Below are 18,672 nucleotides of genomic sequence, written 5' to 3'. Positions count from 1 at the left end.
GAGAAAATATATAGCTTTAAATGCATATATTAAAAATAATTTTTGCATCTTAGAGTTAATAGTATAATAAAAAATAATCCCAAATTAGGAAAAATCAAACAGCAAAGGTAAAATTAGAAAAATAGGTTATCTACAGAGATTAAAGAAGTAATATGAATTTCAACTTTCCTCTAACCTGTACATGTAACAATACTCATGTAACAGATCCTTACTTTCTCTATTAATCTATTAATTTCATCTATTTTATTTCTCTTAATTTCATCTCTTAAGATGAAAACTAAACTTAAGTTTAGCTATTTGCCCAAATTTATATAGATAATAAAATTATACTTAAGTACAATGTTTTACATAGTCTGTAATATGTTTAGAAAAATAATAGCAATAATGATGCCTAGCATTTTGGGAAACCTACTTTGTATCAGCAATTTGAAAGAAATAGTCAATTATTGCCTTATGTAATTTTCACAAAGGCAAATATTAGGAGGCATGTCCCCCCAAATTAATATCTGCAATAAAGAAATTTATAGGTAGATAAACTTAGATGTGCATATAATATTTCATTTTTGTTCCTCAGGGGTCCATACTCAGTGGTGCTCAGGGGCTACTGCCAACTCATTTTTGCTCCTAGCATGGCATGAGGCACAAAGAGAATGAACTTTTGCAGGCATGTAAAGCACACACTCCAGCGTATTGAACTATTTCTCTGGCTCTAAAGTATGTATTTAAAAGAATTAAAGGAATTATAAGCCAATAAAATAAAATAAATACAGGAAAGGAGAGAACAGGGGTCTAGGTGCTTGCCTTGTATGATCCCTGTTCAATCTCCAGCATGTCATATGGTCCCCCTACCCACCACAGCACTTTCAGGAGTGACACCTGAAAATATAGTCAGGCATAAGTCCAGAGCATCAAAAAAACCCCAAGTAAAATAAAATGAAAATCTCTCTCCTCTCTATCACAGTATCACAGTTACCTCATTGCTCATCGATTTGCTTGAGCGGGCACCAGTAACATCTCCATTGTGAGACTTGCTGTTACTGTTTTTGGCATATCGAATATGCCACGGGGAGCTTGCCAGGCTCTGCTGTGCAGGTGGGATACTCTCAATAGCTTGCTGGGCTCTCCAAGAGGAATAGAGAAATCAAACCTGGGTCGGCTGTGTGTTTACCCTCTGTGTCATTGCTCCAGCCCCTCCTCTCTATATATACGATAATTTTCATATAATGTATACATAATTATGAGGTATATGAAGCAAATTATGGTAGCTTGAAAAGAATCCAGAAATCAATATGACAAACTCAATAATTCAATAATGACACAAGCAATATACCTTAGAAAATCATTTGAATGTACAAGTTATTTTTAAAACTCATAAATGACATCCTTATAAATAATTGAAGAGGCAAATAAATATGTTAATGTATCGTAGTTATAAATGAGCAAATAAATCAAAATAGATGGTCTTATTCTGCTGTTAGTAGATAAAGCAAACCTTTATGTGCGTGTGTCTGAGGAGAACAAAGAAATACTGCAACAGTTGGTGGTGGAATACGGGCACTGGTGAAGGGATGGTGTTTGAATATGGTATAACTGAGACATAAACCTGAGAACTCTGTAACTTTCCACATGGTGATAAAATTTTAAAAAAATAAAAATTAAAAAAAAAAAGAAATACTGCAACAGGTAGGGTGTTAGCCTGGTCCACAGCTGACACCAATTAGAACCTCAGCATCCAATGTGGTCCACTGAGTACCAACTGGAGTTCTTCCTGAGCACAGAGCCAGAAGTCACTCCGGAGCATTTGCTGGGTATAGCCATAAGACAAAACAATATCATCTTCATGTCCATAGATATTGCCAGTCACTTTTCAATAAAGAGAGTGAACTGTTTAGACTTTGTGGACCAAATCTCTCTTCCATATACTTACCTCTGCCATCGGTAGCAGGAATCCACGAATAAGACATAAAGAATGTCTGAACTGCCACAGAACTGCGTTCTCTAAAAATAGTCACAGATAAGATTTGTGTTATTGGATGAGAGTTGAAGTTTCTCCACTGAAATCCAGTGTTTTAATTGGCTAGATAAATAAATAAACTGACTTAGCAGGTGAAGAAAATTTTATTTGTTGTAATGGCAAACAAAATAAAACTGGTATTGCCAAGGAATGCATGCCTTGTAGTGTGTCGTGAAAGCACCTAAATTTTCATCATTTTCTAACTCAAAATTCTGAACTTCAACATTTTCTCCTAAGGAAATAATTAGCAGGTTTCATTATCTAAATTTTATTCATATTATTGATTTGTTATTTGGTGTTTGACTCATCATTTAAAAAGTGAAATGGGGCTGGAGCAATAGCACAGCGGGTAGGGCATTTGCCTTGCACACAGCTGACCCAGGTTCGATTCCCACCATCCCATATGGTCCCCTGAGCACTGCCAGGAGTAATACCTGAGCATAGAGCCAGGAGTAACCCCTGTGTATCGCCGGGTGTGACCCAAAAAGAAAAAGAAAAGCAAAGAAAAATGAAACAGATATTAGGAAATAAAATCATAATTTTTTAAATAAAATTTGGATAATTTTGGAAAGAAACTGTATGAATCATTGCTTTTTTCATGCCAAATATCTCCAATGATTAAAAAAAATAAGTAGTAAAAGAAAGTTCCAAAACACTACATGAATCAACATCACATATGTGAATTTCATCTATTGCTCCTTAAAGGGTAAATTTGCTCAAGTAGGGAAAAGCCTGTTTCTTATTTCTCCCCATGAAAGATGAGTGCACTCGTGAATTCAAAATCACAGTGGTTTCGAAGATTCCCATTTCTAGGCCATTGATGTGAATCTCTGGTATTTAAAACTTCTGGCTTCTTGGACCATACCTAGCTTGTTAAGCCTTTCTCCAGTTTATAAAGATTGTTACTTTAGCAAGAGAGCCTTCAAGTCTTTACAGTATCCTCCTTTCATTTAAAAAAGTATTTCTCTACTTTCCTTCTTAATATTGCTCCGCAAAATTTCTATAACTGATCAGACATAACCTTGTCTTTCCTGATGCCAACGGACTGGCCAATGGCCAAGGATGAGCAGGAAAATAGCCCCTTTTCAACTCATTTCTGCTATGCCCTCAAGTCCTTTCCTAACCTGATGTCACAAAGAAAAGTCAGCATAAGTTTAGATTAAAGGAATATTTGTGAACTATACCTTGTGCTTAACTCAAATGCATTTGAGTTATAAAGAAAATAATGTATATTGGAGGTAGAGGACTGACTTTGAAAATTAGATGTATTGGAAATATTTCTGGAGACTTTTGATGAGTGTTGTGAAACATAAACAATATGCAAAAAATTGCACATTTCAATAAATCTTTAAGTGATTAGGATAATTTACTTCAAATATCATGTTTAATATTATTAAACCTGGGATATACTAGCTTAAAATTCCTGTCCACTTCAAATTTAGCTCGGGATAATAGCATTTGATGGATAATATTGGTGGATACAAATATGTAACCAGAAACATTTTTCTATTAAAAACTTATTTCCTAATATCATCTTCTCTGTATCATGTGGTCACCTGCAAGACTTGATTCCTTACTACACTATGAACACATGAGTAAATTGAAGAATGACACTGCAGGGCCATGACAGTATCTCCAGCAACCTCTCTAGCAATCCTGGCTGACATGAATTATGAGAGCCATTATATGGCAGTTGTGAGGTGAGAGGGAGAACTTTAAGGATTTGCTATTTAGTGTAATGTTTAGAAGTTTAGGAGTAAGTCCTCCAGACTTTTGCAAGTTTACAGCTAGAGCAAAAAATTTTCAGCAAAAGTAATCAGAAATTGAATTCTGCACAGCAGAGCCTGGCAAGCTCCTCGTGGATATTCCATATGCCCAAAACAGTGACAATAACAAGTCTCATTCCCCTAACCCTGAAAGAGCCTCCAATCATTGGAAAAGACCAGTAAGGAGAGGCTGCTAAAATCTCAGGGCTGGGATGAATGGAGACGTTACTGGTGCCCGCTTGAGCAAATAGATGAACAAGGGGATGACAGTGATCTTGAATTGTTCTCTTTGTCCTTTCAAAATGAATTCTTTGAAGGTACATTCATTTTTCATGAAAAAAGGATGGAGCTTTGTAAAATTTGCTATTCTCTTAAATAAAATATAGTGAAATAGTTGATTTTCTGGGAGTTTATTTTCCTTTCATTGTTGCAATCAACTAAATGTGTCATTAGTGCTATAAGCAAAAATCAACTCATAATAAAATGAATGCATTATACATATGATTTGTGATTAAAATTAAATTTTGTAAATATTTGGCTCAGGGAGAACATTAAAAAAACAAAAATATGCAATCATTGCTTATGCCAAATAAATCCTGTTCCAGTCATATGCTAAAGTTGATTTTAGTGTTGTCAAAATGATGTCGAGGGGCCGGAGCGACAGGGTGGTCACCTGCATTGAACACAGAATGATGATGACTCAGATTATTAAGTGTCTGTCAGGGATTAGTCTATCTATATATTGCATAATTAATTTTGCCATTTCTCTGACAGATAAGCTACCTTCCAGCATAATTTTTTCTGAGAGTTATACTTTCCCCTAAATATGTTTTATTGTTTATAATATTGGGTGAAATAATTAGAGCTTCAAGTTTTCAGAGTAGCCATTTGTCTATTCTTACAAATAATAAATCCCAGAGCTATGAATATTGGCAGGACTGAAGAATTTAAGGAAAGTCGGAAGGTTGAAGGAAGTGAGAATGGCTAAGAATGAAAGAGTTAATCTGGTTTAGAAAGCCATTGGAGGAAAAAGTCACTCAGAAACATTTATTTTGGACATGAATTTGAAAGGCTGATAAAGAAATCACCAAAGTTAAGCTGTTTAAGATCTAAGTAGAAACTTGTAAGTAAAAATAGAAATGAGTAGAGATTGGGACCATACCTAGGTTCTCACATTCAACTGGTCCTCCTGTTGGCCTAGAACTACTGGGATGAGCCTGTTGGGTATCATTTGGGATGGCTCCCTTCAAAATAAGTAAAGGGTGAAGTCATCAATTTAATATTTGAAAATCAGAAGTTATAACAAAGTGCTTAGACTATACAAATTGTTGAATAACCAATAGATTACTAAGAACATGTCTTTATACACACACACAAACACACACATACTTTATAAAAACCCTGATTACCGTCAAAATTACAAAAAATACAGCAGAAGCTGGTTAGAGCAATAGCACAGTGGGTAGGATGCTTGCATGTAGTTGGCCTGGGTTTAATTTCTGGCACTTCATTTGGTCCCCAAGCAAGATCTTGTGAGGAGTGATTCTGGAGCACAGAGTCAGGTGGAGCCCTCAGCACCACTGGGTGTGGCCCCAGAACCAAACCAACACACCGAACACGCAAAGCACATCAGGAGAAAAGAAATTTGTGCTTATAGCCAATGCATATAGCCAACTGAGCCCCCATCCTGGGAGACTGGCAATTTAAAGGCACTTCCAAAATACAAAGACAGGGACAAATTAGAAAAGCAAACAATTGAGTGTCTGATTATTTAACAAAGTCAAATATTACACAGTAATTGAATACTTAAAGAAAAAAAAACTTTAATGAAAAGAGGTCACTGGAAAAGAGGACATTAAGGTAAGAGCCCTTGACTGGTAGAAACAGAGAATGTGTTTCAGAGCATTGTATTAGCTATTAAATTCTCTAGAGAGGATGTCTGAATTAAAAAAATTAACTCTGAGCTGCTTTTTTCTACCATCAATGAAGTCACACATGATATAACAGAACTTTAGAGCGCACAATCTACTGCTACTGTTTAAAGTAATTAAAATAGTAATTTCTATTTTGCCTTCAGGTTTAGAAGAACAATTTATGGTTAAGAAAGGAAAGAAACAATGAGTCTCTAGGCAGTTCCTTCTTTCTTAATTTTCTTTTGCTTGCCCTGCTCAGAAAATAAGTGGGGCTTTGTCCTAGATCTATCTTTAGAATCAAAATTCCATGCCAGTGAAGATAAATCCACTAGACCGGAGGCAATGATGTGCGTTACCTGTATGTACATCCACCGTGTAAGCTATGGATGAACGGTAGGAAAAGACATGGCCTTAGAGACAAAAATTCCTGGTTGGAGAACTTTGGAAAAATTATTTCCCTTCCATTCTCAATTTCCCTAGTTGGATTAATCACCTCTAAAATTCCTATATCCGTTAATACTCTGGAAACGAACAAATCATGTTTTATTGCTCGAACTTGGTAGTCCTTGAGCCTTGACAATGTACATGGACCCAGGACTTAGAAATAAAAACATGTGGTTGCTGGAGAGAGTGCAGGGGGTAAGGCCCTTGTTTTGTATGTGGCTTATCCTGGCTCCGTTCTGGCACCACATATTGTACCCAAGTATTGCCACAGGTGATTTTCATTCACAGAGGAATAGCCCCCGACCACCATCAGGTGTAACCCCCCCAAAAAATAAAAGAAACAAATAAACAGAAAAAAAAGAAAAGAAGAGAAAAGAAAAAAGAAAAGAAAAGAAAAGAAAAGGAAAGGAAAGAAAAGATGAGAGAAAAAAAAGAAGAGAGAAGATCGAAAAAGAAACAGAAGCATTTGGGAAGTGTGAAAGAAATAACAGTGAATTGGGAAACATGTAAGTGTATGCTAACTGGTTTGATCCTTGGTGTGTAGCTGCATGCTCAGGGCACAATCCTGGCAGATCTGCTCTTCAACCACACAGCTCTGATGACGCCTGGAATCCCTTGCACTGAGAGTGGCCGTGATGTCGGTGGTCCCCACGGGTGGCTCATGTGAAGTGGGGAGGGGAAAGAGGGTCACTTTCTCGCCATCTGTCTCTGCCACCTGGGACCCAGGGTTACTGGGTTCTTGTCTTGCCTGGCAGAAAGGAGTTTCAGGAGCAGACAAGCAGAAAGGTGAAACAGATTTTATTTGGAGGTTTTGAAGGGAAGGAGGAAGAGCAAGTGGGAGAGAGTGGAGAGTAATGTACTCAAGAGAGAACGTGGGCTTCTCCAAGGGTGGACAGGGAAGCGTGAAAGTACACATCTTTAGAGGGGAGATGCGGACTACACATGTGCTCAGGCACCACATGTGTACCACAGGCACAAGCAGCACCTGGGTTCTAGCAGCCTGTGCGTGCTTCCTTTTTTTCAAGGTGGCCTTAATAGGGTTTCTCTAACCTGCTCCACCGGAGCTTCTACCTAGGTCAAAGTCTAAGGAGGCTACCAGGGGGGTTGGGTGTGGGGGTCTTTATTTAAATTCCTTTCCTGGCCTTTTGTTTCTGCAGGAGCTTCTCTGGGCCTGTTGCTGTAGATAGGTGAGGGTCTTATCTGCCTTAGTTTCTGTTTTGTCCTGTTTTCTGCAAGGTCAGCTTTTGCCACTGCCTTGGGAGGACGCCTTCCCTATCCCGCCTACATCAGCTGGACCACAAACAGGTGTGTGCCAAACCCACAAAGTGCAAGGGGGGATGACTCTGGACAGGACCATAGGTGAAAAGATATGCATGCTCCATGTCAGGCTGTGTGGCCCCTGGCAAGAACAGGTTGTGGGTACTGCAGTGCCCTGTGTTAGACTACAACCAGAATGTGTGCTTCATTTGACGAGTGAAGTGTGACTCCTGCTAACATGTGTTAGCACAACTCCATGGATTGCCCACCAAGATTTTCGGTCTTTAACTATCTGAGCACCACACTCTGCGGGATGCTTGTGACTCCGGTTCCTCCCAGTAGCAAATATCAAGACATGTAAAGGGAAAGAGTGCAAGGAGGGAGCAAAAATAAGTAAAATAATAAAAAAAAAAACTTGGGAGACATTATATCACAGAAAATAAGTATCCTTTAACCTTAGAGTTTCATAATCATGGCTAAAATCAACCATGTAAAGTTTCAATGTCGTGATTTTTTTTAAAAAGTCTATGCACATTTGCCTAAAATATTGATATATTTTCTGCATGTGTCATCAACCATATATTTATTTCTAGTTCTTCATCTGCCTGATTATGGAGTGAAGAGAGGTGGGGGATGTGAATACTCCTAATGGGATGAATGACTGGACTTACCACCTTTTGATTTAATGAGTTTTGTCCCTGTGGTGTCAAGCATTTTCCCCCTATTTTTCTTGTTAGGGCATCCTTAAAACTTGTAACCATTTTGAATTTCCAGATCCTGCTGGTGAGATTATCCTCAAAGGGCTCTGATAACCTGAAGGCATAATACTGTTACCCAGAAACTGAATGTAGCCCTGAGAATGTGGGTCCCCCGCATTCAGGGTTTGCTAAATTAGCATGTAAATACCCTGACACTGACAAGGTTTCTTTGTTGTGTAGCTTAAGTAGGTTATTTCAGATCCCACCCAAAGTCCACTGTCTATTTTTCTCTCTCCTTGCTTCCTGTGTCCTGTACCCACTGTTTTCTTCTTCCCAGTGAATGACACACCTGTCCAGTTCCACCCCCACAGTGCTCCTGGTTGGAAGTTAGCTCTGCAGTTTGTCCTGGGCTGGGCTCCCCGCCTGCCTCTCAGTACTCACTGCTCTTTGTCCCTTTGACTTTTCTTTGTTCCCCCTCCAAGTGTCCATCATGAACTCAAATCTCCAGGCAGGTAAGGGGTCGAGAGAGGTAGCTGTCTGTCCAGGAGCTAGTGTGGGGTCAAAGAAGGAGTTGCATGACCTTCGCCCACCTTTTAAGTGCTGGCTATGGACACGTTTTAACTATTTTATTTTCTCTCTGACTGGCTACCCCTTGTGGGGGTAAGATTTAATAACTGACTGTACTTGCATCTACCTCACTGACTCCCTGGAAATAATGATTACCAGTAAAAGCAAGTTATAAGTCCCGTAAATGAAAATCTTTGTGCGGATTGCCTTCATTTTTGATTATTTATTAGTTGTATTTTGGTGCCAGGGATCTTGATCTGGTCTTTTGGGGATTAATAGCAAGGGTTAGGAAATGAGTTGAGGAAGAATGTTGATCAGGTTTAATTGTATTTAGCTTTTATATTCATGTTAATTCACAGATTTATTGTCAACTATTGAAATGCCCAGATTTGTTAAGGTAATTCACCCCTCAGGGCAAGACATTAATTCACAATGTCATGGATATAAATGCAGAAAGCCAGTGGAGAGAAAAGTTCAGTGTAAAAGGCGAAGGGGAAGGAGAAAGAGAGTTTACTTTGATATGCTTTTATTTTCAGCCTGGAATATCTTTGTATCATTTATGCACATTTGGGAGGCTATTATTTTTGTTGTTCTTTTGAACTCATCTGCTATTTAGCATCCAAGTAAATCTCTTGGGATAAAAGTTTATAGAGGAAAGGGCAGAGCTTTGTCTTTTTCTTCATATTTTAACATAAAAATACATTGATCTTTGTATCTATATTTGTGAGTCATTTTACATTTAGTCATCAGTTCTTCAGGTATTTTGATCAAATGTAAAACAAGTAAGGGAAATCTGGGGCATGCTGAGAAGGGAATTATTGATAATGATTTGATTATACACGATCTAATATTTTACTTATATATTTGGGAGGTTATATTTTTAATAACAAGGGTTTTGTTTTGTTTTATTTTTTAAAGCCATTTGAATATATGAAAAACTGATTTTTTGTTTGTGATTCTCTGGAGACAGAAATAATTACAAAAGCACTCCTGTTCCTTAAGAAATAGAATCTGTGTTTATTGTACATCCCTGTGCCTAACAGGCCAAAATGTTGCTACCAGCAGAGACAATTTGAGTGGTACTTACAAAGATGTTTATCTCCAAAATCTATTATTTTTTTTCAAGCAACTATCTTTCATCACACACATGCTGACTAGTTAATATATAAATACACACATATATACATACATAATATATACATATACATATATATATATATATATATCCCCCAGTTTTCTCCTCTCTGCAAAATGGCCATTTTTGCCAAAACATTTGATGAGAAGTCACATCTCCATTCTTATTTGGATGAACTTTGGGGGAAAAAATAGCTTGTTTATTTTACTACTTTCTACATCTTCCACTTGTGTTGACTTTGAGATGTGCAACATTTGTTCTCAGCATGGGTTCAGAATCTTTAAGCAGAGCTAATCAGAGCTGTCTGGTACTACACAGAAATCACTATTCTTTTGAACAAAGTATTCTCAAGTCTCTAAGCGTAGAAACTGACCTCCCATTTCTTGAAAATAACCTTTTACTCTCTTAAGGACTGATAGAAAGAGTGAACTGTTTTTAGAAGAGGAAAAATAAAACTGAAATATTATAAATATATTATTTGTAGACTTCATATTTTAAATCTTGTCCTAGAATGCATTTCCAATCAACAATACTCTTTAGATAATTTGTGCCTGTTTCTGTTTTTCAGTTCTGAAAGGACTGAAATATGTTGCTATGAATTTTCCTTTTTAGCCAAGTCATATAGTGTTTGTTCAACTATATTGGTTTATTTCTAGTCCTCCATATTCATATTTAATTTATTAGGAATATTGCTCTGCATTGGACCCATTTCTCAAAATGAAATTAAAAGATGATTTTTGTTTTGATCCTTCACTTAAGTTTATCCTTAAAAATATGAAAGTGACTTTGGTTTATAACATTATATGGGTCTCAGTTGTTCCAAGTCTATATCTATATTAATATCAGCACTAAAATACAGTTTCCACACTTCAGCATAAAAAATATCTCTCTTATGGCAGGGGAGATATAACTGCATGTAGGGTGATGGCTACCCTGGTTCACCCACTATAAGCCAGTAACAAGCCTTAAACATTTCTCAATGTGACCTGAAGCAAAAGAAAAATATTTTACTTCATTTATCCACCTTCTTTCCAGTAAGTTAAGCACCTGTCTATTCTTATAATCTAAGAACTTGTTTTATTTGCTATTTGGTTTATCTTCCACATGTGAATAAAATTGCATATTTTTAATTTTCCTTTTCTGACTAATTTCAATTAACATCAGAATCTAAAATTCCATCCATGTTATTGCAACTAGAAAGATCTCAATTTTGTATAGCTCTGTAGTATTTGATTACATATAGGCACTTGGCTTTCTCTTTTCATCTACTGATAACTATTTAGGTTGCTCCCATACACCAGATCTCCAGATCTTATAGTAGTGTTTCAATAAATGTAGGGGGTGCACATGTCTCTTTAAATTTTTGTTTGACTAACTAAGTATCCAGAAATGAAATAGATGGATTGGATGGTATTTATGCTCTTAGAAATATTAGGAACTCCGTAATGTCAAAGTGTCAGAACTAGTTTGCATTCCCATCAATACTGCCAGGATTCCTTGTTTCCCACATCCATATTATCACTTGTTTCTCGCCTTTTTGATAAAAGATATACTTATAGGTGTGCCATGCTTCCTTATTGAATGTTTTTCATTTTCCTAACAAGTAAAAATGAATTTATCTTCACATACCCATTAGTCATCCCTTTGTTCTATTTGGAGATGGGTCTCCATGGACCTCTAGAGTCTCTGCCCACTTTTAACCAGGTTGTTTTGTTGCTGTTGTTGAGTAGTCCAAGTTTCTAGAAGTTTTGAACATGAATCTGTTTGTTATTGGGTGTATTGTAGCAAGTATCTTCTTTCATTTTAGAAGGTTGTTTAGATTTAATAAGAAATTAGTTTCTTCCACTCTGAAGGTTTTTCTCATCTTTTTTGGCCCTCTTGCGGTCCACCCGCAGTGATGCTCGTGGGTTCCTCAGACCTTAGAGCTCAGGGGTCACTCGGTGCTTGGGTGACTGAGCAGGACCAAGGACTGAATCTGGGCCTCTAGCATTTAAAACACATACTCCGGTGTTTTTGAGCCGTCTCCCCAGCTTCTAATGCAGTGTGATTTTATTTTGTCCCATTTATTTATGTTTATTTTGTTTCCTTCACAGTTGGGGGCGAGTCCACAATGCACAGGTTCGTGTGTTGACAGGTTAGAATGGGGAGGCCACATTGTTAATGGCTAAGCTGGGTGAGTTCTTCTCTGTGGGGAAATTGCCTTGTCAGTGCCAAGACACCTGTATTTGCTGTATCTATTGGGGTTATGATTTAACCCCTGGTCACTCTAAGATTCAGGGTTAAATTAAATTAAATTAAAAGATGTCCAGTAAATAAAAGATTTATTCTAATTAATAAAAAAATAATTATTTTTTAATTAAATTAAAAAGTTTGCCCTTTCATGTTACATTTGCTATAAACAGAATATATGCATTTATAAATCAATACTATGCAAAAAATTCTAAAACATGCCCAAATTAAATTAAATTAAATTAAAAGCAGAGCCCAAGCTAGGAGGACAACCACCTCTCACACATAGAAAGAGTTATAAGAGTGGCCTCTTATCTGAATTACATGTTTTTGCCCTATTTTTTTTCTTTTTTCCTTTTTGGGCTACACCTGGCAATGTACAGGGGTTACTCCTGGCTGTACACTCAGGAATTTCTCCTGGAGGTGCTCAGGGGACCATATGGGATGCTGGGAATTGAACCTGGGTTGGCCATGTGCAAGGCAAACGCCCTACCCGCTGTGCTATTGCTCCAGCCCCTTTTGCCCTATTTTTGGACAGTGAGTTTAAGGATAAAATAGAGTGAAGATATAAACAGAAACGTTTCTTGGAGCTATTGTGTACACCAGGGGTGTGGGTACAGGGGTTATCCAGGGATAGTGGCACACTGGGTCTTGGGTACAGAGAAGTAGGTTAACTATTGAGGAGGAATACACATAAAAATTTGAGTCTGGTTATATGAGTATCATGTTAAAATGGTACATGCAGATGAGGACCACATGCTCACATCTAATTATGCAGCAAGGGACATGTAAGCTAATGTGTATTTTGGGCCTAATGAGGAGAAAAGCTAAATGAACTGGGGTTCAGTTCTCTGAGCATGTTATAGCAACTGGCTAGAAATTGTTTTTCAAATACTCCATTTATCAGAACGTTGGTAATCTTAAGGCTCTCTGGCCTGTGGTCTCAAGACTCCTCTCTTCCTTCTGACATGTGAGGTTGACTCTTCTGTCTCTTACCGAAGTTTTCCATATCACCTCCACTTCTTCTAATGGTATGTAATGGAGAAATAAAACACACACACACACATATAATGGAAGGAGGAACATATTTTCAAGGCAAGATTCTCAGACACCTGAAATAGCCACATATAGAAGAGTAAAAGGATACTGCTATCTTTTAATTTTTTTTTTTAATTTATGTTTAGTGTGGCTGCATCTTTAGTTCCTTCTCGCATTCTTGCTCTTCCAAGCAACTGTAACAGAATGCAGTGATCTAGGTGAAATTATTCATGCTGAGTTACAGGGAAGTGTTTACATTTTAGACTCTTTAGGAGTTTGCCCTTTCATGTTACATTTGCTATAAACAGAATATATGCATTTATAAAGCAATACTATGCAAAAAACTTTAAAGCATGCCCCAAAAAGTGCTTTTAAAATGCTTCCCACCAAGAGAGATGACTTTTTAAATTTTCCTTTTAATAGAATTATCATAATAGAAAAACAATTTAATAAATAGTAGCACTGTAGCACTGTCATCCCATTGTTCATCGATTTGCTCTAGCAGGCACCAGTAACGTCTCCATTTTGGGACTTGTTGTTACTGTTTTTGGCATATCGAATACACCACGGGGAGCTTGCCAGGCTCTGCCGTGTGGGTGGAATACTCTCGGTAGCTTGCTGGGCACTCTGAGAGGGAAGGAGGAGTCGAACCCAGGAATAAATAGTAAATAAACTTAACTATTTAATATGAAACTTTTCATAAAATGCCATTATAAAACATTTTTTTAGAGATGAGGGAGGAAGTATAGGGGTTACAACCCTTGCCTTGCAGTGGCCAACCTTGATGGCGTCCCACCACTATGAAGAGGTACTCAGTGCCACCAGGAGGGACTTTTGTGTCCAGAGCCAGAAATGAGACCTGAGTACCGCTGGACGTAGCCCCCAACACAGATCATTATTTCACTATAATAGAACCCGATTCCTTAGAACTGAAAGCACTAATAGGACTAAAGGTATAGTACAGGGGTTCAAACCTTGTCTTACCTGAGTTCAATCCTGATTCTATTCTCAGCATTGAAAATGGTCTCCTGCACATTTCCCTGGGTTAATCCTAAATCAGAACTAGGAATAACCCCTGAGAACAGCTGGTGTGACCGCCCCCCCCCAAGCTTTCACAACTAGAATAAAATAACTTTTTTCTTTTACTCTTAATCCTACATTCGTAAGTCCATAAACATATTTCTATAAGTTACAAAATTTATAGACATTACAAAATTTATAGAAATCACAAAATTTCTGGAATACAAAGTACCCTGTTGTTTATCCCTTTGGAATATTGATTCTGCCAACCAAAGTCTTTTGTAAAAATAACGTTGATCTTAAAAGCATATTACGCCTCCTGATTGTCTTATAACTAAATAATATTCATAGGTCTTTACAGTCTGTGAAACCACAGTTTGAGTTTTAAAAATGGGTATCAGAAATCCTTAATTCTAATCGTGGCAAATGTATTGTTCACTTCCCTTTGCAACCTCATTTCATTTAATTTACTTAGAATTAGCTTAATTACTTTGGTTTGCCTGTGGAAATAAAAGCATTTGCATACTTCATGGGGGTGCCATGTAATTAATGTATTGAAGTTGTGGGTTAAATAAAACTGGAGTGCTTCCAGTAACTGAAGTATTTATATAATGGTTACTTTGTCCCATTTGTGTGCACAAATGCAATCTCAGGGGATACATCAGAACTCATTAGTGGCTATTTAGAAGCTCTCTTATGGTACCCAAAGAGAACTCATGTGAGGAACTGAGTGTACTAGGTTGATATCTATTGCAGATGTGCAATGACTGTGTACGCTAGTGAAATTCAAGAGGTGTGCCGTATCTGCATCATGACGGAGATGAGTTTAGTGGATTATAAGCAAACAGCACAGAGTTGAAAGACTTTCTATCACTTAAAACTGCATACTCTAAGGAGACAATAGTTGATTTTGCAACACAATTTTAATTAGATAAATACTAGGACTTCCACATTAGTCCAGAAATAAGAGTGTAGCACACTACTGGCCTCCCAGTTTGCTTAACACCATTGTAACAGAGGAATTGGCAGATCAAGATTGAAGAAAGGGAGTTAGTTCTTCGAGATCTCAGGAATGCATTTAAGATACAGTTTGTTTTTTGGGGGGGGGAAGATTGACACATTTTCTGCTAAATACAGCTGCTTCCATATAAAACTCTTTCCATAAAAGTAATTAGAAATGATAGGGGAAAACAAAACCACCACCACCACCACAACAATTATCTCAATGCTATTTTGCACATGTGAATAATTGCATGGAAAAAAAGAAAAGAAAAAAAAACACTTTGGCAGGGTAGAAAACACATGGACTTTTGAGTGAGACACTTAAATTTGAATTTCAGTAAAGGATTTTCTCCATTTTCTCCATATAAGAAATTTAATCCCTAGCACTACTGTTTCCTTATCTATGAAATGAGTTATTACATAGGGTCTAAACATAGGGTTATTAAAGGAATTGATAGGTGTTTGAATATTTTTCATAAGATGCAGTACGTATTTGATGTGTATGAATTTCAACATCAGTGAAATTCAAGTCATATTGGAACTCTACATTTAGACAAATCAGTTGATCTCTTCCCTCCCCTCCCCTCCCCTCTCCTCCCCTCCCCTCCCCTCCCCTCCCCTCCCCTCCCCTCCCCTCCTCTCCTCTCCTCTCCTCTCCTCTCTTCTCTCCTTTCCCTTCCCCTCCCCTCCCCTCTCTTCTCCCCTCTCCCCTCTCCTCTCCTCTCCTCTCCTCTCTTCTCTCCTTTCCCTTCCCCTCCCCTCCCCTCTCTTCTCCCCTCTCCCCTCTTCTCTCCTCCCCTCTCCTCCCTTCCCCCCTCTCCTCTCTTCTCCCCTTTCCCCTCCCCTCTCTTCTCTTTCCCTTCCCTCCCCTCCTCCTCTCTCCCCTCCCTTCCACCCCCCTCCTCTCTTCTTTCTTCTACACTCCTCTCCTGCCTTCACTTATCTTCTCTTCACTTCTCTCTCTTTTTCTATTCTCTTCTTTTCTCAGAAGAAAAAGAGAGATTAACACATTTCCTGCTATTTCAGTAGTCACCAGCTGATTATTCCTTTTCCTTTATTTCTTTCATTTTGTATGCAACACAGCATGCAAAGTTCTGTGTAAATGTTAATCAGATCACAGACTGATCACAGACTGACTTAAAATCTCAATTTATTTCTACCATTCTTGGTATAAAATGAAAATTGTTATCAATCACCTTAACTTTCTAGATTTCTAGCATGACCTTGCTTTTCCACTTTTTTTGCTTCTATAAGTCTCCTTTCATTCATTCGATATCAGTCCAATTGACCTTTTGCACTTAGAATATTTCCAATATGTGGTCACATATCTGCTTCAGAACCATTGCACTTTTTTTTTCCTTAGTGATATATTCTTTCCCAAGCTATTCAATTGGCTTTTTGCTTACCTAAAAATTCAAATTGTCAATGAGGCTTTTCAGAGTCAGACACATCTAATACTAATGTCTTCCTTTCCAACTTAAATTTTTTTAGCTTCTGTAATTTGTTTGGGACTGGAGTGATAGCACAGAGGGTAGGGCATTTGCATTGCATGTAGCTGACCTGGGTTTGATCCCTCCATCGCTCTTGGAGAGCCAGGCAAGCTACCGAGAGTATCCTGCCCGCACGGCAGAGCCTGGCAAACTACTTGTGGTGTTTTAGATATGCCAAAAACAGTAACAACAAGTCTCACAATGGAGACATTACTGATGCTCGCTCGAGCAAATTGATGAACAATGGGATGATGGTACAGTGACATTACAATAATTTGTCCAATAGAATGTTTTTTCAAACTAATTTCACTACCTATATTCTTTAGAGGAATATTAGCACAGAGAGGTCCGAGGATTTGTTTTTCTTTGCTGCTGTTTTTCCTGTGTTTGGAAAAGTGGCCAGAAATCTAAAAAGAGCTCTTAAATGAAAGATAAGAAACTTGGCACACGCAGATGGGGCTCCGGCTGAGATTCGACCCGGGTGGCCATGCCTCTGCACAGCCGCGTGAATGCCGAACGAGCAGGACCCAGAGGCAGCTATAAGACTTGGGGTTCCGGGCGAGTGCTTGCAACCATGTATGTGAACTGTGAACTAAGCTTTTGCTCCATGCTGCTCCAGGAAGGGAAATGATTCAATTTCCAACTTAATCTCCCTGGATTTAATTACTAAAATACAGAAATTGTAAACCGCGCTACCGCAGCCGCTCAACTTTTTATCTCTTCATTCTCATCAGTGGAAAACTCAATATCAAGTATTTCCTTGACAATAGGGCTGTATTCTTGGGGGATACATTCCAACAAAAATAGTGAGTCTGTGTTGAAACTCCAACAACAATAGTGAGTTTTGTGTTGAAATATGGAATGTAATCAAGGTGAAAAGAAGAGTGAAATTTATCAGTTACCCAGGCGGGGGTGGGGGGTGGGGGTGGGAAGTATACTGGGGTTTTTGGTGGTGGAATATGGACACTGGTGAAGGGATGGGTGTTTGAACATTGTATAACTGAGACATAATCCTGATAACTTTGTAACTTTTCACATGGTGATTCAATAAAATAAATTAAAAAAAAAAGAAACTTGGCACATAATAAAAAAGGTTCAATTGAGAAGGGATCTTAAACTGTTATAGAAGATGTTGTTATTAGATGATTCATTTAACTTGAACTTTTGGAATCACATCACAAGTAGAACTTTTGCCAGGACCCAGTCAAAAATAGGTACACATCAACAAAAACATGCACTAGCTTATTTTGACTCTTGAAGTCAGAAAACAATGAGCTTCCAAGTCATCCAGGTATATCTGAGCTTCGGTTATGTCATTCAAAGTTCTTCCAAAAGATTTTCTTTAAAATTGTCTTCTCTGTATATTTACAGACTTCAATCCATAAGGTTACTTATGACTTTCATTTTATAAAGCAACAAGAGTGTTTTATTAATAAGATTTATTTTATAATATCATAGATGGCTGTTTGAATTTTAATCCTAATTACTAACCTTGTCACATTTTTCTTAGTATCATCATTTGCTTGATTGTGTAGAATAACAGTTTAAATAAAGTCTGGTACTAGAAGACAAAGTAGATAAATTTCTTTTAATTTGTCACTATCCCCAGGAAAAGCATTAACATATTTTCTTTCATTAAGTTACCTTTATATAGGGAGAGACTCCTAGGCATTTGAAAGCCTCCTCCTTTCTCGCTAGTCTCATTAGTTCAAATAAATACCACACACAAAAATGAGATATTGTGTAATTTATATTTACTAACTTTAACCCAAGCTGTTAGACATGCTAGATATTCAGTGCTCATTTGATATTTATAAAAGTTAAAAATGCATTCAGTAAATGTTAAAGGATCCACAAATGTAACCCCCAAAATAATTCTAATATTGAACATTTTGTGATGTTAAACACATCTCTGTGACTATTCATGTATGTGCTCAAGAATAGAAGGGCAAAAGAATATAAAACATACGTTGGATTGATAGAGGACTTATCCTCAAATACTTCCAGTACATGAACTTAAGAGAAAATTATAGTTTTGCTGTATGATAGAAAATTTGTGCTAACAAAGTTAATCCTTATGATAAAATTGGAGAAATAAA

The sequence above is a fragment of the Sorex araneus genome, chromosome 2 (assembly GCF_027595985.1).
Source record: "Sorex araneus isolate mSorAra2 chromosome 2, mSorAra2.pri, whole genome shotgun sequence".
Classification (NCBI taxonomy): domain Eukaryota; kingdom Metazoa; phylum Chordata; class Mammalia; order Eulipotyphla; family Soricidae; genus Sorex; species Sorex araneus.
This window is presented reverse-complemented; position numbering follows the sequence as displayed.